We start from the raw sequence: 27,569 nt of genomic DNA on the forward strand, positions 1-27,569 counted from the left end.
GCTCGGTAATTCATTCCCTGGTATTTATTATTGGTCTTTCTTTCTTTTTTAATAAATTGTTTTTTTTAGTAACACCTGACCTAAAGATTTTCTTCTGATTTCAATTGAAAACATCACTAAAAGAAAATTCTTAAAGGAAAAAAAAAAAACACTTTCAAACCCGCCTCCCAAACAATGAAACCGTTTTTTTTCATGTCTAACTTGGATCCATGTTCATGGAGAGACATACTGGAATTCAGAATTTGTCACTTAGCTTTTTATTAAGAAAATATTTTCCATGCCTCTGCATAGGAATAATAATGGTCATTTTAGGAATTGCACAGTATTCTAGCAGGTATTTATTTGTATCATAATTTGGCTAACCACTCCCTTCCTATTGGACAATTGAAGCTCTTACTCTGTTTTTAGCTGCTCAGGGGAAATTGGTAATAAAAAACTTGGTGTATACATATTTTACTCTTCTTTTGAATCAGTTCCCTTGGGATACTTTTCTGGAAACTGCTTATTGAGTAAAAGGGTATGAACTTTTTTTTTTAAATGAATCTTGTTAATGATTACTAAATTATTTTCCAAGAGGCTGAATACATTCACAAAGCCATGTCCCAACCCCATGGCATAAGTGGTGAGGTTTTCAGGGAAGGGCAGGCAGTACTAGAGGTCTCTTGGGATTTCCCATGACAGACAGAAGAAATGAACCTGGAATATTGCCTTATTTGGGAAGAAGAGCAAGAAAACTAGAAAAGACAATGGTATCGCGGCCGGGTCAATGATCTCCCCTGCCAGGTGCCAGCACTTTCCATGCATCCTCTCTAATTCTCAGAATAACTTTGTAGCCCGTGCTCAGGTGGTTCAGTGGGAGAATGCTCATCTGCCGTGCCGGAGACCCCAGCTGGATTCCAGGCCCATGCACCCCCCAAAATTAATAGCTCTGCAAAGTAAAAACCTTACTGCCCCTTATTTTACAAATGAGGAAAATGTGACAAGAAGAGATTAAATAACTTGCCCATGGATTGCACAGTACGTACTGAAATGAGGATTTGAACTCCGGGTTTTTTTCACTGTGTCACTTTTTGTGCACACAAAAATGATAATATGCTGCATTCCATGTCATTGATTCCTAAGGCAGTCGCAGCCTCTCATCAGTTAGGGACACCTAGCTATAAACTGGAATATGAAAGACTAGATTTGGTGGGCTAAAGACGTCTGCAAATTCTCTGTTGCTCCTCCCATTTCTCCTGCTCCTTACCTCTTTGCCTTGAATGAGGCTGGCCTGGGGCCCTCCTACTAAGAAGGCAGCACGAGTGAGGCCAAGCTAAGTCTGGACGTAGGCTGGGAGAGTGTTGGAGCTCCAGTTCTCGTCCTTTCCCAGGCCTGAGCCAGTCTGTGAAGAGGCCCAGTGCCCCTGCTAGAGAGACCACACGCAGATGGAAATAAAAGTCTGGGCCAGCCCCAGCTGTTCTGGCCAGAGCAGCTAAGCTGCCAGACATAAGAGTGAGGCAAACTTGGATCTTCCAGCCCCAGTCGGATCTCCCAGCCATCAGTATGGGGAGCAGAAACAAACTGTCCCTAATGAGCAAATAATCAATTGTTTGAAGCCATTAAGTTTTGGGTGGATTGTTCTGCAGAAATAGATACCTGAAGCAAGAGATTTTATGATGGTGAATGTCAAATGCAGGAAGAGAAATAGGGATATGTTCAGTCTTCCCACAAGCAGAATTCAATCCATGAGCATTGACCTCCTCCCTACCTAGGATTTAGCTCTATTGCAGCACTGCCCCCACTGCCTGGGGGCAATTCACAGAGGTAACCATGGCGCCAAACAGGTGTTTAACAGATGTTTGTTGAGTGACTCATGACTTGCTATTGATTTATGAAAGCAGGTGAAATGAGCAACAGCTTTTATTTTGCTCAGAACTGTGCAAAGTATTTTACACGGATTATTTCATTTAATTGTCACAACCACCCCATCACGTAGATGGAATTATATCCTCCTTTTACAGGTGAGGAAGCCGAGAGTCTAGATAACTTGCCGGGGATGCCACTGCCAGTAACTGAGGCAGTGCAGAGTCAAACACCTGCTGTCAGGTGTTAGAGGTCCTATTTTGCTAAGAGGAAAAAAAAAAAGTATTATGAAGTGTTTCAACCATACCAACAAGTATAGAGATGACCATAGCAAACCTCTATGTACCCACTTCCCCAAAGCATTAACTTTTTATATGTGCATTAAATCTTTTCAATGCTTTTAAAGAAGTAAAATATTATAGATTCAGTTAAGTGGCCTTTGTAGTCTCTCAATTCTTTATGTCTCCCATCTTCTCTTCCTCATCCATCCCAAGATAACCACCATTCTGAATTGGTTGTTTATAAACCCAAGGACCCATGCTTGTTTTTATATTTTTAAACATAAGTATGCATTCTTAAGCAATTTATACTATTGTGGGTGCTTTAAAACTTTAAATAAAAGGAATAATAGAGTTTGTACCCTTCTCTACTCATAGGTGGCCTTTTCCTCTCACTAAATATATTTTTGAGATACATCCATGTTGATATATGTAGCTTTTGCTGCAATATAGTTTCCATTACAGAAATATGCCATAGTTTATTTCTCCATTGCTCTGTAAATGAACATTAAGTTGTTTCAAAACACTTAATTTTGTTCTTACCAACACTATTGCAATTGGCATTTGTGTACGTGTCTCCTTAGGTAGATATTTAACAGTTTCTACCTAGAAGTGCAATTGTTAGGTTAGAGTACATATATTATTTTATAAAAAAATTGTTCTTTTAAATTTTATTTTGGTTCTTTAATTTTAGTGTGTTATATATACAGGCAATAATGAAATATAAATGAAACATGTAATTTGCCATTTTAACCATTCTTAAGTGTACAATTCCATGGCATTAATTATATTTACAATATTGTGCAACTATTATCACCATCCATTACCAAAACTTTTTCATCACAGAATCTCGATCCTTTAACCAATAATTCCTCATTTCCTCCTCCCCCCAACCCCTGGTAACCTATAATCTACTTCCTGTCTCTCTGAATTTGTTCATTTTCCGTATTTCATAAAAGTGGAAGCATACAACATTTGCTATTTTGTATCTGGCTTCTTTCACTTACCATAATATTTTCAAGTTCACCCATATTGTAGCATATATTAGAACTTCATTCCTTTCTATGGTTGAATAATATTCCATTGTATATGTTTACCACATTTTGTTTATCCATTCATTCATGGGTTGTTTCCACCTATTGGCAATTGTCAATAATGCTGCTATGAACACTGGCGTACAAGTATTTATTTGAGTCTCTATTTTCAGTTCTTTTGGGCATATACCTAGGAATGGAATAGCTCAATTATATGGTGATTCTATGTTTAACTTTTTGAGAAGCTGCCAAAGTCTTTTCTACAGCAGCAGTGCCATTTTACACTCTCACCAGCAGTGTAATTTCTCCACATCCCTGCTAATACTTCTCTGACTTTTTAATTCTAGCCCTCCCAGAGGCTGTGAAGTGCTATCTCCTTGTGTTTTGATATGTGTTCCCAGATGACTAATGATGTTGATCATCTTTTCATGTGTTTATTGCCCATTTGTATATCTTCTTTGGAGAAATGTCTATTCAAGTTCTTTGTCCATTTTTTTTTGTTTGAACGCACATAAGGGGTAATGAAAAGCAAGTCTTCGTCCATTTTTAAGGTGGGTTGTCTTTTTGTCATTGAGTTTTAGGAGTTCTTTATGTATTCTGGATATTAAACCTTATCAGATATATGGCTTCCAATATTTTCTTCCATACTGTAAATATTTTTTTCTTGATAATGTCCTTTGAGACATAAAAGTTTTTAAATTTCTAATGTTTTGTTTGTTAATTTTTTTTAATTAATAAAAAAAGTTTAAAAAAAAGTTTTTAAATTTCAGTGAGACCATTTTATCTATTTCTGTTGTTGTTGCTCATGTTTTTGGTGTCATATTAAGAATCCATTGCCAAGTCCATAGTCATGAAGATTTACCCCTATGTTTTCTTTTAAGAGTTTTGCGATTTTAGCTCATATTTACTTATTGATTCATTTTGAGTTAATTTTTAAAATATGGTGTGGGGAAGGGCTTCAACGTCATTCTTTTGGGTGTGGTTATACATTTTTCTCAGCATCATTTTCTGCAGAGACCATTGTTTCTCTTTGAATGGACTTGGGCACCCTTGAATAAAATCAATTGGCCATAAATGTGTGAGTATATGTACATCTTTAACTCTTCTAGATTTCTGCCAAATTGCCAAGTTTCTGTGCAAAGTGGTTGCACTGATTTATACTCTCAGAGCTCACACTCTTAAATATTATGCAATAGTCTTGAAAACAACAGTTCCAGGGATACTACCAAATTAGCATTTTCAAGTACCTGAATTGAGCAATGCAATGCTTGAGGCTTTAGCAGCCAGCAAATGAAAGGAGCCATTCCAGGGTGGTGCACAAAACCTGCAGAGGTCAGGTCAGTTGGTTGTGTCAGGGTAGACAGCACTAGTTATGTTAGGACTTGATCCTAACTGCAGGAATGCCATGGAAGGTGATTCAGGCCATGCCCTGCACAAAGGCATTCAGCCAAAAGTCAAGTGGAGGCTGAAATCTAGGCTCTGCTACTGCACTCTGATCACCATGGAGCCTGGGATAGTGCTGGTGTCTACCTGGAGGAAGGAACACCTGTTGATTAATTACATAAAAGCACTGAATGGGGTAGTGGCAGTTCTGAGTAGAAGGCTTTATTTTGTCTGTGAGAAATTGGAGAAGCTGACCCAATAGAAAATAGAGGTTACTAAGAAATTTGCAGGTTTTTAGAATGGATAGAGAAGGAAAATGACTCCAGGGAAAGGGCAGAGGGTGCATGGAGGTTGGGGACAATGGAAAATCTGAATGTAGTATATCAACTAACTCTCATACTGCAACGTGCTCTGCCTCATCACCGCTGGGGATGGTTTACCTTGGCCTATTGTCTCATCTCCAGGGAAGTTCCTGCTGCTATTGGAGACTTCTGGAGCTTGCTGTTTCAGATAGCTTCAGCTGAATGGTATGATATGCAAACTAACATAATAAACACTTCCTAGCTGGATTATAAACCTCACCCAAAGAGATCCCACTGCAATTTGCTTAAGGAACTCAAACAATTCAAACTTCCAAACACAGGCACACAGCATGGGCAGGTGGCCTCCTGGGAGGATCCCAACAGTTGACACAAAAGAAGATACCCCATAGGTAAGTGGACCTAAACTGGTCTTTGGTAGAACTTCCCCATGCCTAAAGGAGTTACAGAACTTCTTAGGTTCCACTTCCCAAATGAACTGCCATTGGAAGAAGCTGCAAAGGATGTAAGGGTCTTTGGGAAATGTTCAACCATATGACAGCTTGCCACCTACTGAACAGAACCACAGTTAAGCTCTTAAATGCATACCAGAAAACTTCCGCAGAATTTGGTGGTGGTGGTGTAAGAGCCTGGGTAGTGCCTATCGGAGGCTCCTTTAGCAGAGTCACTTGGATAGGGACCCTGGTCCTGTGAAGCCATGGTGTCTCAGGTCCAGAGGGGAGGGAATCCCTTTTACATCACTTGCATAATGACTTCACATTTCCTTTACCAGGTGGCATTCATGGGTTCAGTAAAGAACAGAACATTTTCCTGTAGAAAGCTGCTCTCTGGCTCTTGGGATCAGCAGTGGTATCTTTAAGTGGTGAATTCATGGGCAACGAATCAAATTGCTTGTGTTAACATTTTGCCTTGGCTGCTGTGTGACTAAGGGCTGCAAAATGGAAAGACAGTATATATAATAAGGGTATCTAGGTTTTGAGATTTGGTGCACAGAACCAGGAACTAAGTAAACACTCATTAAATACTAAGCCATTACTCTTGTTATTCTCCAACTTTTTTCACTGACTTCTCTGGGAGTAGGTCATTTCTTTTTTCTTTTTAAAATATTTTTATTGTGATATCTTCATGCACAATACAGTCCATCCAAAGTATACAATCAGTGTCTCATAATATCATCACATAGTTGTGTATTCATCACCATGATCATTTTTACAACATTTGCATCACTCCAGAAAAAGAAATAAAAAGAAAAGAGAAAAAAGCCCATATATCCCATACTCCTTACCCCTCTCTCTCATTGACCACCAGCATTGCAATCTATTCGTTCTTATTACCCTTTATCCCCTCCCCCATTATTTATTTATTTATTTATTTTTGTCCTTATTTTTTTGCTCATCTGTCCATATCCTGGATAAAGGGAGTGTCGGCCACAAGGTTTCACAATCTCATGGTCACATTGTAAAAGCCATATAGTTATGTAAACAGCTTCAAGAATCAAGGTTACTGGAATACAGTTCAACAGTTACAGGTACTTCCCTCCAGTCACTCCAATACACCATAAACTAAAAAAGGATAGCTATATAATACATAAGAATAACCTCCAGAATGATCTCTTGACTCTGTTTGAAATCTCTCAGCCACTGAAAGTTTATTTTGTCTTATTTCTCTCTTCCCCTTTTGGTCAAGAAGGCTTTCTTAAACCCATGATGCCGGGTCCTGGCTCATCCCTGGAGTCATACCTCATATAGCGGGGAGAGCAGTGAGTTTACCTGCTGAGTTGGCTTAGACAGAGAGGCTACAAAATCACTTAGCCTTCCCTGCTGGTATAGTCCTAGAGCATAACCAAATGCTTCCTCAAGTTTAAGGGAATTGGAGTGGGTAGAGAGTGGGAGGGGCTTGTTTTCATTTGTTCAGTTAGGCTCAGATTAAAAGACATTCCTTACCATACTGCACATAAAGGAGATAATTCATATTTACGAGTACTAAAAAATTCTTTCTGTCGATACTTCTGATGGAAAAGGTGGGACTTTTCTCAAATACATTTCCCCTGGGGTTGTGGAGAAGCTGCAAAGAGATGTCAAATGGCTAACTCTTTTAGGGAAATCTCAGGGTGGTGTTTACATTGATGAATTCCCCCGGTGGTCCTGCATCAGCCCTCACTCAGCTTTACATCAGGCTAAAAAAGTCACCACGTTCAGTCCCAGAACTGAAGGCAGACTTAAACTACAAAGGTTGACAAGATATATAAGATAATTCTGACGTAGGAAAGTAGGGGGCAATTTAAGCAATTTACTCTGCAAAAATTGACCTATGAAGGGATTATGCCTTCTTTAAATCCAATCCTGGCATCTCTCCTCAGTGACATTTATCAGAATGCTACCTTGTGGGCATGGAATCAGCGGGATGGGTGTGTGTTTTAGGAGTTAAATGAATATCAGCATCGACTTCTGATCTGACCATTTCTACCTATCAGAGAGGCCAGTTTCTCATTTAGGTCTGATGGGATACCTTCCTTTTTGCTTGCATGGGTGCTGCCACTTTTCCTTTTTCATCTCTTTTAGGTGCTTTCATACATATCCTTCTTCTGACTGATACATCCCTTTTTTAGATGTAGTGTTACACTCTTGTCTTTCTTGTTCTATCCATTGGAGTCTTTATCATTTTTGTTTGTTTATTTGTGTAGGTTGGGATAAGAGCATCTGATAGAAGCTATCCATACTGTCTCCCCAGAAATATGTCATACTTAACAAAACTACACAAGCAATTTCAGGGGGCTTCGTGGACCTTCTGTTTTAGGCAGCTTGGGCTAAAATCCTGCCTTTAGCTGACTTTGCCCATTTCTGCACAAGTCCATTTTGAAAGTTTAAGTCTAACAAAAATCTTATTTTGTTCACCACCAAGTTCTTAGGATCACTACTCAGCCTCACTTCCCTTCTCATTTCTCTACCTTCTAACCTTAAACTAGGGTCAGTTCTTTGACCTCTGAACTGCCCTGATCTTGGGGCTACTTCCTCAGCCACAGACACTGGGTTAATTTCTAGTTTTGATTACAGTTAATCTCATGTTCTTGCTTTTTTCTCTTGTATTTTCTTATATCTTGTACTTTCCTTTGTGTCCTAGTTACCCTATTCCTATTTTCTTCCCTCATTCCTTTTTTTCCTGTCCCTACACATAGATCTGAGGGGTTTGTCACTTTCACCCTGTACTCTACTTCCTTCTCATAACCATATTCTCATAATCATCTCCCTTTTCCTTCTACTCCCTGCTTCTCCCATTATTTTTTTCCTGTCAAGGCTTTCAAGACTTAATCCCTGAGCATCATTTTCTCAATTTCTCCCCTGTAGACATTTTCCATCCCCTCCACCATCAGAACTTTGCATTTCCTTAAAGTATTCCATTTTTACATGATTTTCAATAAATATTTTAACATGCCTCTGAGCTCCAGACTGCATATCTAACTCCACTACCGTTTCTACTCGGATGTCACAGAAACAGCACAAACTTAACAGGTCCAAAATGAAATTAATGATTCACTGTTCCTCCACCTCCATCTTCCCTCATCTCAGTAAACTGCATCCTGCTCCACAGGGTAACTCAAGCCAGGGGAGTCATCTTTCATTGTTTCCTTCTCCTTACCTGCTGCGATATCAGACAGTCTTATTTCCACTGCTTCAAAATAAATCTTGTGTCCAAAGCAGTGTCTTCATTCTGACTGCCACCTCCCTTAGCTCAAGCCAGTATAATTTCTCATCTGAACTACTGTGACAACCTCCTAACCAGTATTCCTGTTTCTACATGTGTCTCCCTATTTAACCTGCTGTTCACACAGCAGCTACAGCTTGGTTTTAAAAACAAATAAAATAAAATACATACATATATACGTGTATTTATATGTATATATATATTCACTATCTATTTAACCCTCTTTAATGGCTTTCCATTCATTTACGAAACAAAATTTTACTGAGCATACTCTATTGTGGGACCCTCAATGACACTACCTCATCAAATAAATGAAATATCTAGTAAATAGAAAATGACAAGGAATGTGAAGAAAAATGAAGAAGGAGCCAGGTACAGGAAATTGTGTGTGTTGGGATACAATATTAAATAAGGAGTTTAGGGAGGGCTTCACTGAGACTGAGTGACCTTTGAGCAAAGAACTTGAAAGAAGTGAGGGTGTGAGCTATGCAGAGCTTTATGGAAGAATATTTCAGGCTACAGGAATAGTCATCGCAAAGGCCCTGAGGTAGAAGCATAAGCAGTTAGTGGGCTGAGCAGCGTAGAATAAAAATTCAAACTTTACAATGTTTTATAAAGGGATCCAATGCTCCACTCCCCCCCAAAAATAACTTTCTGGACGTCTCTAATCCCATCCCATTTCTCCCCCACTCCGCCTCCTGCACCCCCCCATTCCAACGACCCTGGTCTTCCAGTTCACCAGACTCTGTTTTCTGCTTTCTGTCTGTGCTGGGGCCTCAGCAGGGATTACTTCTCACCACCCATATTTCCATATTGAGTTTGTAAGACTGGCTCCTTCTCATGCAATAGGACTCAGTTTAAATTTCACTTCAGGCCTTTTTGAGCACAGGACCTAAAATAGGTCTCTTTTTGTTGCTTTCTTGTTTCAGCTTCCTTTCATGTTTCCTTTATGGCACTTATCATACCTTGCATCAGGAATACACATACACACATACACTGAAAAATAGATAAATGGTATCTCTGCCATTATAACCTGCCTAACCTTCATTACTGAAGATTAAGCATTTCTCCAAGTGATGGTTAGCTTTAGCATAACCTCTTTTCTGTATTTTGCTCAAATGTTAATGTCCCCATGCCCTAAAGGCTGAGAGCAAAGCAGCTAGGTGAAACCGACCCTTGCCACTAGCCTGGGGCTGTGTGTGAGCGTGTGGGTGTGGGGTAGATTTATCCCCCCGGTTTCCTGGCGGAATCAGTGACTCAGTGATTGGGCAGTTTCACAGGAATCATTCCAAAACTCAAACCCATTTAGAGGAAAGCGTTTCACTCCGACACCACGGACTATGAAAACGGGCAAGAAAGTTGATTTTGAGTGCTACCAGACATCATTATTATGCAGTTATAGTTGAGCAATTATTAACGGTTGTGCATTACAATGCAATGACGTAGGAAGAGGCTCAAAGCCCCGCGGCTGTGCGAGCTCAGCCTCTCATCCGCCCCTCCGCTCTTTCTGGGGTGGGGATTCTCCGACCCGAGGCAGGCACACGGTCTAACTGACCCCTCGAGACCTCCCAGAGCCAGGGCGGAAAAAAGAAATGACTTTTTCCTTGCAGAAAATACGCGCTGGGCTCGCGGGGTTAGACCGTCCAGGTTCGGCCCGGTCTCTCCGAGCCCCGGGCGAGAGTGCAGCTCATCTCGTGAGAGCTCGTGGGAGGCCCAGCTCCCGGCGGCCCCAGGACGTCTAGGAAAAGCTCCAGACTGCGCCCCCTCTGGCGCAGCTGGGAGAAGAGCAGCGGAGGCGTGGGAGGGGACGGCCGGCGGCGCGCACGCGCAGGTGAGCTAGGGCGGGCACGGGGGCACGAGGGCGGGGGGCGGGGCTATGCGTCGAGCTGCGCGTCCTCAGTATTTAATGTCTCTGTGCTCCGCTCGCTCTGGCGAGCACGTGGGAGAGCAGCTAGAGCTCTGTGCTGCGGGGGCCGGGGGGCGGTGGCGGCGGCGGCGCAAAGATTCTGCATCTCGGCGATCGCCGAGGAGCTGGTGAGTTGGCGGTCTCCAGGGGCAGCTGGCTTGGAGACCACCTGCCTGACCCTGGAGGACGATGCCGTCGGGGTGATGGGGAACCTGGGGTGCAGGTGCAGATGCGATGCGCGCTCCAGAAGCCCCGGCGGCCGGAGGTTTCAGACGCCGGACGCCGGCTGTCAAGCAGGCCCCTCCCTTCATTTTCCCCGCCCGCGCGCCCCCTCGTCCTGCCCGGCTAGGGTGGTGTGTCCGCGGGCTCCTGCTGACAGATCGGGCGTGCGTGGCTTGGGGCGGCCGCGCTCTCTAGCGGCGTGGTTCCCTACCCCCGCGTCACCACCTCTGCCCTCTGCGGCTTAAGTTTCCCTGAGCCCTCTGAAGGGTGTCTTTAGTGAAAAAGACCGGAGCGCGTCCCACCCAAGGTCGCCCAATCCTATACGCGTTTACTTTTCAAAGGTCGTGTGTACCCACCCAGTCGGAGCTTGGGGAGGAGGCGGCGGGGCTGGCTGTGGGCAGGGCCAGGTACTAAGAAGGACGAGGGGGTCCCCCAGCCCCTAGGGGACCGTCGACCCCTTCGGAGGGATTGCAGTTTAATTGGTAACTAAGTGAACCTCACCCAACTTCTGGGCCTCTTTGGCTCACCCAGGATTCTACCTCAGCGTAGGCCCGACGCTGGTGACAAACCCGAGCACGGAGCTCAGCTCCTGGAGTTGGATTTGCGGAACACGGACCGTGGGCCGGGAGACCCGATTGTCACCGGAACCCTGTTTCGGGCGGAGGGTCCGTTTGGACCGAGTCCCGAGGTCGAAGCCTTGGGCGTCTCTTGAGAGGATTAACATTTATAACCCCTTCAGCATGTCGGTTGAGAGGCGGAGGCCGTCCAGTTCGCCTTGCTCGCCGTCTTCACGCCCGGAGCGCTGTGGGTCACGTGTCGCGCTCCTCTTGGCGCGGTCCTCCCACCCCCCACCCCCACCCCGCTTCTGGCCTGGAGGGATCATGCTTGTTTCGGGGCTGCCCTTTAAACTGTGCTTGGAGAATCTGTGGGCTGAACGCTAAGGGGTGGGGTGTGGGGCGGGCTTTCCTTCTGTGTTCCATTACTGGGTGCCCTAGGTTACAGTTGCTTGCATTTGCCCTCCTAGGGATGAGGGAGGCAAGGTCCTGATGGAAGGGTGGGCGGTGCAGAACGCACTGGGGACACATGGAAGCCCTGGTGTTTCGGGATCTTCCTCCCCCGGAGAGATGCCCAGGATGACTGGTGCCTTCCTACCCATCCGCGACCACTAACAGAAACCCGGTGGACTTAGCTCCAGGTGTGAGTGGAGGCTTCTCAAGCCGGTGGGGTGTATGGGGAGGGCAATTAGTGAGGTTAAGCCAGCTATCTTTCCCTGACTGAAGTGCAGGCAGCTTGGTGTTTATATTTATCTTCTGCGGTGAAATCTGGGCTGCCGGACCTGGTGCAAGCATATCTGCTGTTTGGTTTGCTACTCTGCCTTGATGTCGCTATTCCTGATCAAGGAACACTGCTGTTCCCCGTTCACAAAAACTACAAAAAACCCACCAAAAAACAGCTGTTAGTTCTGGCAGCTAATAACCTTACTTGTTCTTGTAACTGCTAAATACTTCTTAAAATTAGTAGCTTTTTTTTTTCTTTAATGCTTAACTTTATTTAGAAGGCAAAGCTTGGACTCTAGTAAGCTCCACCCATCCATTTTCCCCTTAAAGGTACAGAGCACCTTTGAAATGAGTGGCCAGTATGACCCATAGCTGTTCTTGGCATTTAGGTGGCTCACCTGCTGATGATTGAAAAGTTTCTGAGCATTAAACAAGTAAAGTTATGTTTTTGGAACTTTTTGACTTGTGTTGGACCTTTTCTTTTTCACCTAGTTTTGTGGGTTCTGGGTAATAATTCTTGAGTATATTCAGTATGAAATATGGCCTGAAGTTAGTAGCCATTCTTCTCTGGATGCTACAGATATGTAAATCAGTAAGGCTTCCATTGTTTCCTAGATTAAATAGTCTCTGTTGCCTTGTGTGTTCAGTGATGATCCAGAGCTTGCAGGTAATTGATTCAAGCCACTGGATGAGACAGAGGTCTAATAGATTGATTTGTGCAGCTGGAGTCTCTTGTAAGACCCTTACTCATGCTCTAGCTGTTTCTAGGGGATACATTCACACTTGGCCACTGCTAGGTGACATTGGAGGTGTCTGTTGGAAATGACCTGCCCAAGTGCCACAGAAGTTGAGGTGGCCCCTGAAGGGTAAGGATGCAGAGTATGGATATTTTAAAGCAAATTGTCTGGCTACCTGGTAACCCAAAATATACTTGGGTTTTGAACCCAGGCTGAGTCAGAGTATAGAGTGGGCAGAAGGTTAGTTTTAACCTTTACAGTGTTCACCATCACACCCTAAAGACAAATTGAGATAATATTGGTGAAACTCTGGGACTGTGCCTGGTCCATGACGGGTGCCAAGCATTGTTTTTTTCCCCCTAAAGAAATCCTAATATTGATTTTACTTAATTTCTCTTGTATCACTTGAGTGATTTGAATTTTTTTAAAAACCCCACCCCACCTCTCCCCCAGTGTCTAACCTAAACTTGGTTGGCAAGAGAAGGAAAACAAATTGTTTTCCCCACACTTTGCTAGCCAGGAACCTGGCTCCAGTGGCCACAACATGACTCAAGGGTGCTTGGATTTCAGGGCTCTGAAGAGCAGTCAGTAAATTTTCCATGGACCTGGCGAGCTGACCACCTGCCAGCCGTCCTCCCCCAGGCCGCTTCTTCCTAATCTGCCCTGTGAATCTAGAATGAGAGGGCTTCTCTGCAACTTGGTCTGTTCTCTCCTTGTGGCGAAGTTGATGGTTGTTTGATACCTTAGGTTTGTCATTCTGCGGAGAATTTTCCTCTGTTCCAGGGAGCTGGTGAGTCCTATGGGCCTCTTGTCCCTCTGAAATCACCTGACTGAGAGTTGCTAATCCGCATAGTGAAGGTGTAAGTTAGCCCCGAACCTTGCTTCCTAAGGGAAAGTTCTGTTTCTTCCCACCGCTTCCTGATATAATACCTCACACAGGTTTCACTTTTAGGACCATTTGACATTGACATTTGTTTGTGGTGTCTCACTGAATGAACTTGATGCCACCTGCTGGCCATGGTACCCGATTTTAAACTTGGGCACTGGAAAAGATGATCAGTGAGAGTGTTTTGAGCAGGACAGTATCTGACTGGAGAAGTAGTTAGTGGAGATGTGGGAGCTAAAGTTCAGGGGAATGACTCTTTCTTGGCAGTTACTGTGCTAACTGAGTACATCTTTCTAATCCTTTAATTCTCACACCTCTGAGTACAATTTAAATAGGTGAAGTTGGAAGTCATTCCATATTGTTTCAGTGCCTGTATTTTCATGGGAGAGAAGCTAAAAAGTATGAGTTTGGTCTTATTAGGTCCTCCGGAGGGTTTTTTTTTTTATTAAGATTTTGTACCAAATAAACATTTTTTACTTCAGTCTGACACATAAGTTAAAGTTTTAAAATATTAATTACCATCTATTTTCAACACCCTGTAATATTGACATTCCTTTTCTTCCTCATGCAAAAACATTTTTCAATTTGTACATTTAGTCACTATCATTGTACACTCTAGGTATTCCTAGATTATTCCATCTCAGTTTTTATCATCTATCTTGCCTTTTGGTTTCATTTGTGCCCCCACCCCTCCTCCCCTCTGGAGGGCTCTTGCAAGAGGAACCAAGGAATACTCTTAAATCCGTGGGCTTTTCTCCTAAGCTTTTTGGCTGCTTTCTAAGCAGTGGAAGAGGAGTGTATGTTATTCAGCTTTCTGTGGCTTTCCAGTAATAGATAGCTTTCCCACCAGGTGCCCCTTTAACTTTCCCTTCCTCCTACTAAACGGTTCAGAGGCATCATCATTCTGTCCAGGTCCTTGGCATCTGGACCTTTCTGCACTTCTCTTTTTGTGGAAGTAGGTAGTAAACATTCTCCTCCCTATCCTGTATTTCTGGCTAGCTGTGTTCACTGTCACATGTCACCGAGGGCCTTTTGTACCTAGGAAAAAATAGGGCCCTCAGGTGAGCTCTGGAAGGAAAGGTATGCAGAGCTCAGGGCTGATGAGGCTGATTTTACCGCTGGGCTTAGGTGGCAAGAGCGCTGGATTGGGGGTAAGGACTGGATGCAGTTTTAGGGTTGAAGTGTGGCTGTGACTCTAGGCAGGTCTCTTTGGCCTTCCGGGACCGCCCCAGTTTTCTCAGTTGAGCTGGTCAACATCACAGCCGTAAGATAATACTCCTAGGAGCCCTCGAGTAACCAGGCGCCTTGGGGCTGCTGGAGAGTGGTGGGGGTGCCTTTAGGGGCTGTGTGTGGGAGAACAGGTATGATTGGGGCTGGAAAGCTTAGCTTGGTGGGTAGTACAAGTCGAAGACTAAAGACTTTCAAAAAATACAATTCACTGCTTTAGGTACACTTAAGTTCTACTAGCCTAGATGCTGCTTTACTTTCTAAATATTTTTATTTTTAACAATATTTCTTTTCTCATTCCAAATCCATCCTTAGGGTAGAGGGCCTAGCTGGAGCTGCCGTGTCCTAGAGAGTAGCCATTAGCCACTAATTACATTTAAAAAATATTTTAAAAAACAACGGTTCTTCAGTGGCCTCGGTTCCATTTCAGATGCTCAGTTGCCTCATGTGGCTGGGGGCTGCCATATTGGATAGCACGGGTCTATGACATTTTCGTCATCATAGAAAGTTCTGATGGACATAGCTACTCTAGAGTATTATTGACTCACCTCTAAAGCTTAATTCCCTCTATTTGTAAACCTCTAAAGCATCACTTGTTTGGGCTTAGTCTTTCATAATCCAGAAACCCAGCAGCTTCAGTGACAAATTATTTATGTGTTGGCTTTCTCCGTGGCATGTTAAGAAACCCGTTCAGGTCTACCAGTTGGGAAGGGAGTGATCAATCATGCAGCCGTCTGAGAGAGGAGCTTATCGAGGGGCCTTGGGGACAGGAGATACCAAGGCCTCGGACAGCCACTTTGGTTTTGAGAGTCTTTGCAATCCTAAAGGTCCTTGCCAGCTCTCCAAGGCCAGTGCTCTCAGGGCTTGGTCTTCAAGTGTCAGATGTCACTGGACCAGCTACTTGGTCCTGCACCCACCTGATGGCTTTCTACAGGGTCCCACCAGGAGTCCACGGCTAAACCAGGATGCCAACAATTTATAAACGAGCATCAAGTTGGGGGCTGGTTTTCACTGAAGGCGCTTGTGGGGAAAGTTGCGCCCCAGTGGGGATCCTGGAGTGTGGGTGTGGGCTAGCTCTTTGGGAGTGATGCCCTTTTCGTCTGGTCCTGGTTTTACTTTATGACCCTGCCAGACTAACCGCAGGCATATAATGTGAGCTCTCTTTTCTTGGCGGCAGACAGCAGGAGAAGAGGTACAGCAGATACTTATACTTGGTACTTGGGCAGCGGGGTCAAACTGTCCCATTTTAATTCTCTCGCAACCCTGTGAGGTTCAGTGTTTCTAGTTTGTGGATGAGGAAGCAGAGGCTGGAAGAGGGTGAGCTGACCCCAGGACACTGCTGGGCTGGCTTTAGACTTCGATCTCTCCCTGGCCCTGCCCAGAGACTGTTTCTTATTTACTGCCCCATTGTTACTCCCTCCTTATCCTGAAAACTAAAACTAGCATTTTAAAAGATTAAAACCATTTATCCTACAAACTAGGAATCAGACTGTTCAGTGCTTTCATTTAAGCTTCCTAAGAACTCTATGAGGGAGAAACTGTTAGCCCATCTTCTAAGCCAGGAACTCTTTAACTCTCTTGCTTTAACTAAAGTCATAGTTTGTCATCAGAATTCTGCAACAATTTGGCACTTTTGAACTGCTGTGAATAATAATGGCTGTGAATAGTGGTAATAGCTAAAAATAAAAAAAAAGCCCCTGACATAGTGCTGTGTTATCTGTAGAGGTAAGTAGCTCTTACCTCTGAAGGCCTGGGGAACTTCTTAGAAGAGTTCTGTTTAACTCAGTCTCCTAGTTGAAGACAACCTTGAAGTCACTCATTCCCTAGCTAATAATAATGTGGCTGTGGCCTGTCAGGCCTCACATGGAGGTCATGGGACCATCCCCTGGCCCTCACCAGGCTGTCACCCAGGAGGAACTTGGCTCCTGGTTAGAGGAGGTGGCAAGCTCTGCTCAAGCACAGCTCCAGTCTCCCTTCTTCTCCAGCTTTGGCCTGGCTGTGGATTTGTGAGGACCTGGACACCAGATCTGAAGGACCCCCATTCAGTCTTCAGGAGGATCTCTTCCTTTCCCCCCTTTCCTTGTTTCTCCAAAGAAATAAGGGCTGGAGTGTTTCTCCCTTACACTGAACTGCTTGTGGAAGGAGGCCAGCCTCGGAGATACATTGAGCTCTGCCTGCTGAGAAAGGCCCGGCTGAGAATAACCTCCGTGCTTTGTCCTTTGCCTTTGCTGGGGCCCACCCGGCCCAGCATGTGCTGTCGTGCTATTTTTAGCAGGTGGCATCCTTTAGGAGGGCCAAGTACCAGGTCACTGCAGTGTCTGGGGCAGGTCCTGGTGATGAAACCACTGCCTGTGCTGCCACCGCCGCCTAATCAAAGGAGAGAGGAGAATAAAGGCACGCTAGGATCCGTCATGGAGTGTGTGTGTGTATAGGGGATGGTGGATGCTTAAGAGTTCTCCCGGGCTGCCTTTTCTACTCTGGATCCGTGGCTGGGGCCCATCCCTGCCTCCTGGGCCACGCTGGCTTGCTGCTCAGGCAGGGAAATAGGGGTCAGAACTGCCCTTGGGAATGAGAACCCTCCACAGTCAATTTCTCAGGAAACCATGCAACCCCATTTTCCTGTGAAGTCTCCTTTGGACAAGTCGCTAAAAGGGCAGTGTGATGGTGGCTCAGTGGCAGAGTTCTTGCTTGCCCATGTGGAAAAAAAAAGTCACTAAAAGCTGTACAACAGTAAGGCTCTGGCGGCAACCTGACTGCTGGTGTCCTCTGGGTTAAACCACAACCAAAACATGAACAGAGAAGGCAAAGCCATATCCCCCATTGGAATTCTTTACTGGGAAACCACTGAGGATGAATTCAGAGGCATGAAAAAGTAGTTGACAAATTTCTGTTCCCCACCTCTCTCTTTTCTGCTTCTTCTTTTTTTTGGTTTCTCCTCTCTAACTTAGAGCTGCCAAGTCCAGCCCATGTATCTGTTTCTGGTTAAGAAAGCTCTGAGCCATATAAGGCCCTCTGTTGCCTATGGTTTATGTTGGCTGGAGAGTGAGGGTTTTTCGGAAGTTCTGATTCAAAGAAGCGGCAGTGGCTTATGTGGGGCTGAGTGTGTGTGTGTGTGTGTGTGTGTCTGCCCCCCCAGGGTGGGGGCTCTCTAAAAGTGAGCCCCTATTTACCCACATGAACTGTGCCTGTCCCTTTACAGCCTGGGAGGTGGTCTGTCTCTGGAATAGTTCAGGAAGCAGCTTCTGTTTATTAAAGAAATTAAAGCCCCTTGGCTCTCTGGGCATCTGTTTCCTCTCTCTGGAGGGCACAGGGAGGTTGGAGAACCTTCTTCCCCGAGGTTCTCGATAGCTCAGGTCCATCTAAAAAAGGCGCTTCTGCCTGCTGACTTGGGGAGCCATTTCTCTGGCAACAACCCTCCTACCTTATCTTTGTCTTCCCTTCTTGCTCTCTAGTCTGCCACGCGTTACCTGCCTTAGGACTTTGGCATGTGTTCTCTGCCTGGAACTCTCCCACCCCCATCCTGGCCAGCTCCTCACTTTACCAGCCCTGGTGCCACCTCTTTCAAGAGGCATCCCCCAACCGTTGTCCCAAGCACGGGCCCTTCTTAACCAGAGTTCTTCATCTCCACCACCCAACACAGAAAAGGGTTCTCAGCTCTCCCATGCGGTACAGGTGTGTGATTCATCACATGCTCGCAGGGCCTTAGGGCTTAGTTCTCTGCTGAACTCCAGCTGCGTGGCTGCAGGGTCTACTCCATTGTTTTGCTTGTACCCTCCCACTCCTTTGCTTCCTGTGGGCTGTTTCCTTAGTGTTTAGAATGGGACTGGGCTCCCAGTAGGTAATAAAATTCTATTTAAATGACTAGTCCTGAGGGCTACCTTCAGTGGGGTGGGGAGACCAGGTGCTTTGGTTCCTAAAGGTCTGTGAGTGGAATTAGCATGTTCTCTTTTTGATCCTTACTATTATATCAGCAGGGCAGTTGGGGGTCTCTGAAGCAAAATGGATGCCAGTTATTATGGGGAAAATAATTTTTATTTTAGTTGTTTTTGATATTATCTGGTTGGCTTTCTACTGTAGATGCAGTTTATTCCTACACATTTTTTTCTCCCCTCATCCTCCCAATAGAGATAGCACAAATTTTTTGGTCAAGTTACTATTTAGAGTTTCTATTATAACAATATATTATTATAAGATATATTATTGTAATATAAACATTGCTAATGGCTGAAAAGTTCCTAGTTTTCCATATTTCCTTTCTTGTCCACTTTCTGCTTCCTCTCCCAGTTAATTTCCTTAGTTTCTTCTGCTTTGTTTTCTGTATAGCTCTCATTAATTCACTGATTCTTCCCTGAAGCTCTGCCCTTCCTGTAAAGCCCCTCTCCCTCTGTTAAAGCTATAGGTCATGGAATCTGACACTCACCTTCTCCTGTTGTTTCCTGGATCCCATACCCTTGGGTTTCTTGGTTGACTTCTGTGTTTTGTTGGCATCCCTCCTCTATTAGCTTGCTGAGAAAATGTGTGGGGGTGGGCAGCCACCAGGAAACAAGCTAAATCTTGCAGAGGGAGAGGTACCTGTGATGGCGTGGGCAGTGGGATGTCTGCAGAGACTACTGGCTTCCTAGATCCCTTCTACCATCCAGCAGAAGAGCTGGTTTACTCTCTGAAGAAGTTATAAATAAAAGGGTCTCAAGTAGTGCTGACAGTAAGGAGTCTGGAAGCAGAGTCTGTATGTTGAGTGGGGGTTACCCCCTCTCACTCCCACGGTGCTGGCACTCAGGCTGCTGTTCCCCCACCCCTACCCCCCACTCCAGGACAGTTGGAAGATTCTAATCTGGGAACCTGTTTCCTGTTCATTCCCACCCCAGCCAGATGCTTGCCTGTGTCTTGTCTTTTATTTTTAGAAATTACTCATTTTATTTATTTATTTGTGAAAAATAACATATACCAAAAAAACAATACATTTCAAAGCATGCTACAACAATGAGCTATAGAACAGATTTCAGAGTTTGGTATGAGTTAACAGTTCCATAATTTTAGGTTTTTACTTCTGGCTGCTCCAAGACACTGGAGACTAAAAGAAATATCAGCATAATGATTCAGTAGTCACACTCATTTGGTTAAATCCTATCTTCTGTTATAACTCCACCTGCTCCTTTTATTTTTCTCCCAGTCTTTAGGGGTATGTGGGCTATGCCCGTTATAACTTTTTCCTGTTGGGAAGGGCTGTCAATAATAGGGGATGGGGGATGGAACTAACTGATGTTCTAGAGGGGCTGGGCCCTGTGGGTTTCAGAATTTAACTGACCTGGGAACCCATCTGGAGGTTGTAGGTTTCTGGAAATTAATCATAGTACTTGGAGCCTTTGTAGACTCTCAGATAAAGCCCTAGGTATTCTTTAGGGTTGGCAGGAATGGTTTTGATTGTTTGGCAAACCATGGTGAGTAGCAATATTTAGCTGAAATTTGTGTAAGAATAGCCTCCAGAGTACCTTTTGACTCTATTTGAACTCTCTCAGCCACTGATACCTTATTTGTTACAATTCCTTTCCCTTTGGAAGGCATTGTAGATCCCACAGTGCCAGGGCCAGGCTCATCCCCGGGAGTCATGTCCCCCATTCCAAGGATGCATTCACTCCTGGGTGTCATGTCCCATGTAAGGGGGAGGGTAGTGATTTTACCTCCTGAGTTGAGCTTAGAAAGGAAGAGAAGCCACATCTGAGTAACAAAAGAGGTCCTCTGTAAGTAACTCTTAGGCATAACCACAGGTAGGTTTAGCATCTCTGCTACGTTAAATAAATAAGCTTCACAAAGTAAGCTTCAAGGTTAAGGGCTTGGCCTATTGACTTGGGAGTCCCTAATGTTTGAGACAGTCTCAGGGGTTTCGCCAGAGGTAAAGTTTAATAGTTGCATATTTTTTTCCCCATCCCTCAAAGGATTTGCCAATACTTTTTAATTATCTGCTCAGTGTACACTGGGATGTCTTCAGGCATGACATTAAGCTGCACAGAATTACAAGCCCACGTTCCTGTGCTTGCCTGTGTCTTGGAGAGACTGCCACTTTCTCTCCGTCAGTCAGAGTGGCAGTAATAAGCTCAGTGGAGAAGAGGTCATTGGTTTTATGCCCCCAAAGAAACTGAAAGACTTGAAAGCACTTGAGTACAGCATCCTTGTCTGATTTATTTCTGTTTTCCAGAACACTTTATACCTTATAGGAGCCAGTAAATATTTGTTGGATGGCAATGACCTCCTTAGGCCTTTCTGTAACTTCTGGGTTGGACTTCTTATATTGGCTTTGGGAATCAGTTTGGGAAATCAGCATCTTGCTTCTTTGCTTCACCCATTTGAGGCGAGGGGGTGAAGGGTCTTTTGCCTCAGATCAGCATCTTTTCTAATTTCTTTTGAAAGCACGTGTCATCTTTAATAGCATTTTATAGGCTTATTGTCTGATCACAACTTCATACCTTTTGAGCAATCCTCTGTAGTTTTCTGTGGCCACTTCTTTCATTTTGATAGGAACTCCCCATCCCCAAGAATGCTTTCCTGGTACTTGCTTTGCCACAGTCCTCAGAAACCTGTCATAATTCACTTGTAAAGCAAGGAGGTTGCCAAAAGCAGTGATGAGTGCCAGGCTGGGCGGGCCATATTCTGTAAAACTTTAAAAAAAAAAAAGTACCCCCCCCCCAATGAAGGAGTGGGGAGAACTTTATGGAATGAGTTTGGACCCACCATGGAGTGGGGCAGCAAGAAGGGGAGAGGTTGGGCTGTCCACCCTTGTTTTGTGTCACTCCCTTTATTACTGAGTATTCATACCAAGGGTTATGGGGAGGATGAGCTCTTCCTTTGAGACCCTTTCTAGGGATAGGATTTTGCCTTCTGGCTCTCTATACCTGGAGCGCCTGGGGCTTGGCTCTGGGCTTCCATTTTGCTGGAGAAAGCTTCCCCGTGCAGGTGCTCCCACCCAGCGGTGGGACCGTCCCAAGGGTGTGGTTGGTCTGGCCCAAAGCCTGGACCGGTGCCATCACAATGGAAGGTGTGGGGGCCCGCCTTGGGCAGGGCACAGCCCCACTGTGAGCTAATTTGAAATCTTTAGGATGCCAGCCTTTGTCACAGCTCACTCAGGCCCCCAAAGGATGACAGTAACAACCCTGTGAACAACTGGGGCTGGGCTGAGGCCAGCACACCTGCGGCATGGCTCCAGCACTCTGATTCCTGGGCCCACAGTCATGCTGCTGAGGGGGAGTGACCCAGGCTTATCATTCCCCCACCCCCAGTGGCCAGGACCCAACAAGTCCAGCAAGGTAGGCATTGGTTGCCAAAGCATCTTCTCTGCCTCTCATGTTTTCTTGAGATCTTTCCTTTTAAGACCATCCTCAAACTGGACTACCTAGGACTGTAACCACAAGCTACTTGGGGCTCTTTTGTCAATGAAACATTAAATAAAAGTAAAAATCCCATTCCTTAGTCACATTAGGCACATTTCAAATGCTTAGTAGCCTTGTGTGGCTGGTGGCTCCTGGATTGACCGGCTGTCAGCATTTGGATCCCTGGCCTTTGCCCTTGTGACCTGCTGTACTTTGATCTTGTCACAGCTGCTACAGCTCTTTCAGGCTCCCCACTGCCCTGGCAGTAAAGGTCATACTTCCTTTGTCTAACCCCTACTTGCTCCCAGGACTTGCTCCTTCACAGCTCTTGGACTTACTGCCCCCTCCCACTCCCAAAAGCATTTTGGGCTTAGAACCTTAATTTTTGCCACTTTTCCCTCTCCCCACCCAGTGTAGTCCAAGGAAATTCTGGTCCTCTTTGAGGAAACCTTCCTGGGCTCTCTTTGCCTACTTCCTGCATTTGAGGTCAGCTTAGCTGCTGTGGTGCAGGGTGTGTGTGTGTGTGTGTGTGTGTGTGTGTGTGTGTGTGAAGTCACATTTAAATGTATGTGCAAGGTGTGTAACCTAATGAATAATTAATACCACATCCAGTATAAACCAGAGACACTCTTCCAGTCTTGCAAAGAACTTCTGGGTGTGTGATCTTCCAGGCAAACTCAGTTGAGAGTGAGAGTGCTTCTAGCCTAGCCCCTGGGCCCACTGATATGCTCTGAATGCAGTGACCCCAAGTGCTGAGTTTTAGGTTCTGGACCATGTGGCTGCTTCCTGTCCTTGGAACAACCCCTTCAAGGGGGAAAACCCTTCGGCAGAGCTTTGTGCACATGACACTGTAGAGATGGCATGTCCTGAGGAGGCTCCTGTTGGTGAACACTCGGGAGCAGTCATTGGCAGGGAGCAGAAATCCCTGGAATAAAGGAAGAAGGCTCAAACAGATTTGGCTTCACTGACCAGATTGGGCTTGTTGAGCTCTTTGCTCTTAAACTCTTGCTTTTAGGATTGACTTTCCCATCAATTACAGGCAGCTCTTTTTCACAGTAACAGCCAGCCATATTGTCATAGTCACTGGACCAAGAATTTTTGTACCATTCCCAGGGATTTGTTTTCATGTTTAGCTGAATAGTCTAGACTGCAGTGACAGCACAGGTCAGATGGCTTGGGAGAGAGTCCTTCACTTTTCTGGTGGTGGTTCTGAGAAGCTGCGGGTAACTTTCTGGAGAAAGAAGGATCCTTTTAAAACCTGGAGTGAGCAGATGAACGTGGAGGCGTCTGGGGCTGTGGCCCGTGCCTGCTTTAGCTCTGTGTGACCGCCTGGCAACCAGTCAGCATGTCTATTCCTGGGTAAATGGACCTGCTAAAAATAAGCAGGCAGCTATTTAATTGCAGCAGATTGAAAATAGCCAAGTCTCGTCCCCACCGACCCTAGGATAAGTCTCTGCAGCATCTTTCTGGGAGACTTTTCCCTGATGGTGCAGGCCTGTCCTGAGTGTCCTGGGCCTCGGGAGGGAGGCCCTGGGGGGAGGACACCCCGGGAGGCAGCCTGCACTTCAGTTCGCTTGTGAATGTGAAGGCGTTTAATCATGAGAAGTTCCGATTTAAAAACAACAAAACTCTCAAGGCAAAGAGAGTAATTGGAGTCTGTGCCTGGAGCTCCTGGGCAGAGAAGGAAGGAAGCACCGAGCCTAGTGAGGCTGCACTTTGTTAGTGTGTGAACATTCAGAAAGGGTGGTGCTCCCCACTCCACTCTCCCAGACCTGTCAGACCATGTAAATGGGGAAGAAGTTTGTATTTGACTGGGGTGAGATTGTCTCAGGGTAGGACTCGCCTAGGGCTGAGGATGTGAGCGGCCAGCCATTTTCTTGACTGGTGGGCAAGTGGGTCATCCTCTCCACGCCAGACCCTGTGCGGTGCCTCAGGTCAGCGGGCACCTTTAGTGAAACCCAGTGAGGCTCAGATGTATTGCAGCCGAAGCCTAGGGAGGGTGGCTGTTGATCCCAGGGGTTCTTGGCACTGATCTTGGTGGAGGATGGCTCAGATCTCTAATCACAAACTCCTGGCAGTAAGGCATATTCATGCCTCCCCCTCAAATCTCTGGGGATCTCATCCCTCCTGCCTGCATACTGGGCATTTCCTATTCTTGGAAGCAGTCATGGAGAGGAGGGCTTTGTAGCTGCTCACCAGCAGAAGCCGTGGCCCCTGGTTCCTGGTTCCTGGTCATGTGGTCTCTGGTTCAAGTTCAGAGTCAAGGTGGAGTCTTTAAAGCAGCCATGCAGGACACTGAGGCTGGGTGCTGTGGGTGCTTGGGAATCCAGATGGGACTTGCTGGATTCTGTGGGTTGGGTGGGGGGGCCTTGGGGGACTGTTATGGAACACCTTCAAGGAGGCTCTCCTGGCACCAGAGTAGGGGGAAAGTGGCCTGGGAGCTGTGCAGGGACAGGGCTCTCTGAGTGGATACAGCTGTCTGTCTGTATGTAGCTAGAGATGCTGGGTCTGGGGGGTTAGCGTCTGGACTACAAGTTGGCCTGGGAGGGCTGGTGGGTGACTAGTGTCAGAGTCTCAGTGTGCTCTAAGGCAGCAGACAGGGCCATGTGTTATGGCAGTAAGTGGCTGGTTCTGTGCGTTTCATCTGAGCAAGGCCCTGGGAAAAGAGCAAATGAAGTGGTGGGAGGGCCTGATATTTGGGGGTGCTAAGGACTGGGTTGGGGCTTGGCTGGCCTGGCGTACAGGGCCATAGCCACACTGGAAGGCATGTTTGAGGGTTGGGCCTCTGCCTTATTGTAGTAGAGCCAGTTCCTGGGGTTGTAGATGGGCAACTGCTGGAGAGTCAGTACCCCTGGGGATCAGCTTTTAATTCTGAGTGGGGGACCTTTCCCAGCTGTTTGAGAGAGGCAGTTTGCTGCCACCCACAGACAAATTTGAGCCTCTAGCCTTGAACCGTCTTTTCCCGTTGTGCATATGATCACATCGTAAGGGGCAACTGAGACCATGGATTCTTTTCCTTCCTCTGACCCATCCTATTGAGTCTTTTTCCTAACATCATAGACTTGCTGGAAGACTGTGGGGATGGCAACTATAAACTTTGTACTTACGGAATGGTGTTGCCTAGTTAATGAGTCTGAATCCACATTTACTGACAAGATGAAAATCTGGATTCAGACCTCATCTCCACATCCTTTTAGCTCAGCCCTGTTGGGTGGGCAGTGGTCATCCTCCCCCATCCTGAGACCACCCTGCCCCTCGGCCCTTTTCCCATCTCAAATTGTCTTGGCACGAAAGACATTGAACACAAAGCCAATCTTCTGTAATCTACCACTTTTTTGGATGTGTGTGGGTTGTTACAGAACAGTGATTCTCAAAGTTGTCTACACACTGGAATCACCTGCGTTAAAAACCAAACTGGTGCTTGGGTCTGCCCCCTTCAAGGCTCTGATTTGATTGGTCTGGATACTTCCCGGGCATTGGAATTTTAAATACTTCTCAAATGATTCTAATGTGCAACCAAGTTTCAGAACCACTGATAATAGAAATTCACCCTTCCCAAAAGGAAGAAGTAAAACTGTCTCTATTCACAGATAAAGAAATCCCAGTGAATATACTTAAAAAGCTTAATGTTAGAACTAGTAAAGAAGTTCAGCATGGTTGCAGGATACAACCTTTCCTCTCACAGCTGTAAAGAGTTTGGTGTGTGCGCATACAAAAAAACTTGAGTTTGCAAATGCATGTTAGTCTACAACTTCTGTTTTCTCTATCATGACAGTTTTTCCCTGTCAGAACGTGAGATTAACTTCATTCTGTGATATGGTGTATTAGGGTTCTCCAGGGAACCAGAACGGACAGGTTATACACAAATGCACATACGTGTATTTGTGTGTGCATACATAGACACACACATATATATGTAAATATTATGATATTATGGTAATTGACTTACACAACCACGAGGTTGGCTAGTCTGAATTCCAAGGCTGCAGGTTGAGAATGCTGTTGAAGGCTATGATGAGTTCCCCAGGGAGAGTTGGCTGACTGAAGTAGAAATTCTCTCTGACTGTTGATTTAATCAGTTCTCCCTTTAAGGCCTCCAGCTAACAGGATGAGAGTTCTCTCGTTGCTGAAGGCAATATCCTTTGTTGATTGTAATCAGCCATAGATGCAGTCAACTAATGATTTAAATCAGAAGTGTCTTCATGGTAGCAATCAGGCCAATGTTTGCTTGACCAAACAATAGACACCATAACCTAGCTAATTTGACACATGACTTAACCTGATACCACAGTCTACCCCTTGTCAATTTGGCACCCATACACATCTCCTTAAACCATACTTAATCTCTAAATAAAAACAATTAACAGTCATACTTTCGCCTAACATAATTTGGCTGTCCTGTGTACAACTAGAAACACGCTAATTCTTTCCCCAGAAAAGAAAGTAAGCCCTTGGGTAATATTCACTCTTAAACTTGACTTAAATATTATGACGTAAAGTTAAAACAGCTTATGTTACATGCTAAGGGGATATGATAGAGAAGAAAACAAAGATATTTGCTATATATATAAACATTCATAGCAAAACAAGGAAGAAATACTCAACCATTACAGTTGTCATTTCTGTAACTGGTTATGTGGTCGTAGCTTGTATTTATAACTACTTCTGCTGCCCATTCCATATTCCCTTACCTGCAGCAAGCGTCTCAGCTGGTTGTGATTCTTTGCTTGGTGAGATGACTCAAACTTTCATTCCTGGAGGATATGGGCCTTTAGTAGTCCTGCCTGGATTGGGTTGTTGCAATTTTCCCTTGACTTTAATCACAGAGTGTTGGAGTATTAAGAAAAACCCTAGGGACTCTCCTGTATTTCAGGCAAACTCTTCTTTTCCTCCATTGTGTAGTAGCAGTCCTATTTTCCCTTGCTAATCAGGAGCAATCATCCCAGCCAGCGCAGTAATTCCCTTCCTTGTGGATTCAGAGGATTGAGGAGTGGCCTGATGGCAGCTCACCAGTTCTTTGGAATTGTCATTGTGTCTTCTGGTGGAAGCACTTCTGTTTTGGAAATATGACTTCCTTTTGGAACTATATGACCCGTAGACCAGCAGAGCTTAAGTTTGTAGGGACACACGGGTGTGCCCATGGACACAAATTTCATGGTATATTTAAGTAACAATTCCCTTTTACGTTTAATCCTAGTTTTGTTTCAAATGATGTCCTGGTGGTCATTCTTTTTGTTTCTTTTTATCAGCGTTGTTGAGATGTAATTCACATAACATACAACTCACCCATTTAAAGCATACACTTAAATGGTTTTTAGTATATTGACAGATATGTGCAATCTTCACCACATTCAACTTGAGGACATTTTCATCTTCTCAAGAAGAAGGACTGTG

At 45.0% G+C, this 27,569-nt stretch overlaps 1 protein-coding gene and 1 long non-coding RNA gene across 3 annotated transcripts in view; one reads left to right on the top strand and one right to left on the bottom strand.

Moving 5' to 3' along the window:
* Window positions 1–10,472: 10,472 nt before the first annotated feature.
* AKAP1 (A-kinase anchoring protein 1) overlaps window positions 10,473–27,569 on the top strand; it is a 35,644-nt gene continuing 18,547 nt past the window's right edge. Inside the window, exon 1 of one of the 2 annotated variants that reach the window (XM_077164871.1) lies at window positions 10,473–10,593. The gene's annotated coding sequence lies outside the window, so the exon portion shown is untranslated. Of the gene's footprint in view, window positions 10,594–21,860; window positions 22,113–27,569 lie in introns of those variants that run through there. The other variant, XM_077164870.1, reaches the window with a different exon arrangement.
* On the bottom strand, window positions 20,967–21,835 carry LOC143687679 (uncharacterized). The gene is made up of 2 exons (XR_013177636.1): window positions 21,702–21,835; window positions 20,967–21,467 (listed from the first exon to the last, which is right to left on the bottom strand). It is a non-coding gene; the product is annotated as an uncharacterized LOC143687679 (long non-coding RNA).

Source organism: Tamandua tetradactyla, chromosome 6, assembly GCF_023851605.1.
Source record: "Tamandua tetradactyla isolate mTamTet1 chromosome 6, mTamTet1.pri, whole genome shotgun sequence".
NCBI lineage: Eukaryota > Metazoa > Chordata > Mammalia > Pilosa > Myrmecophagidae > Tamandua > Tamandua tetradactyla.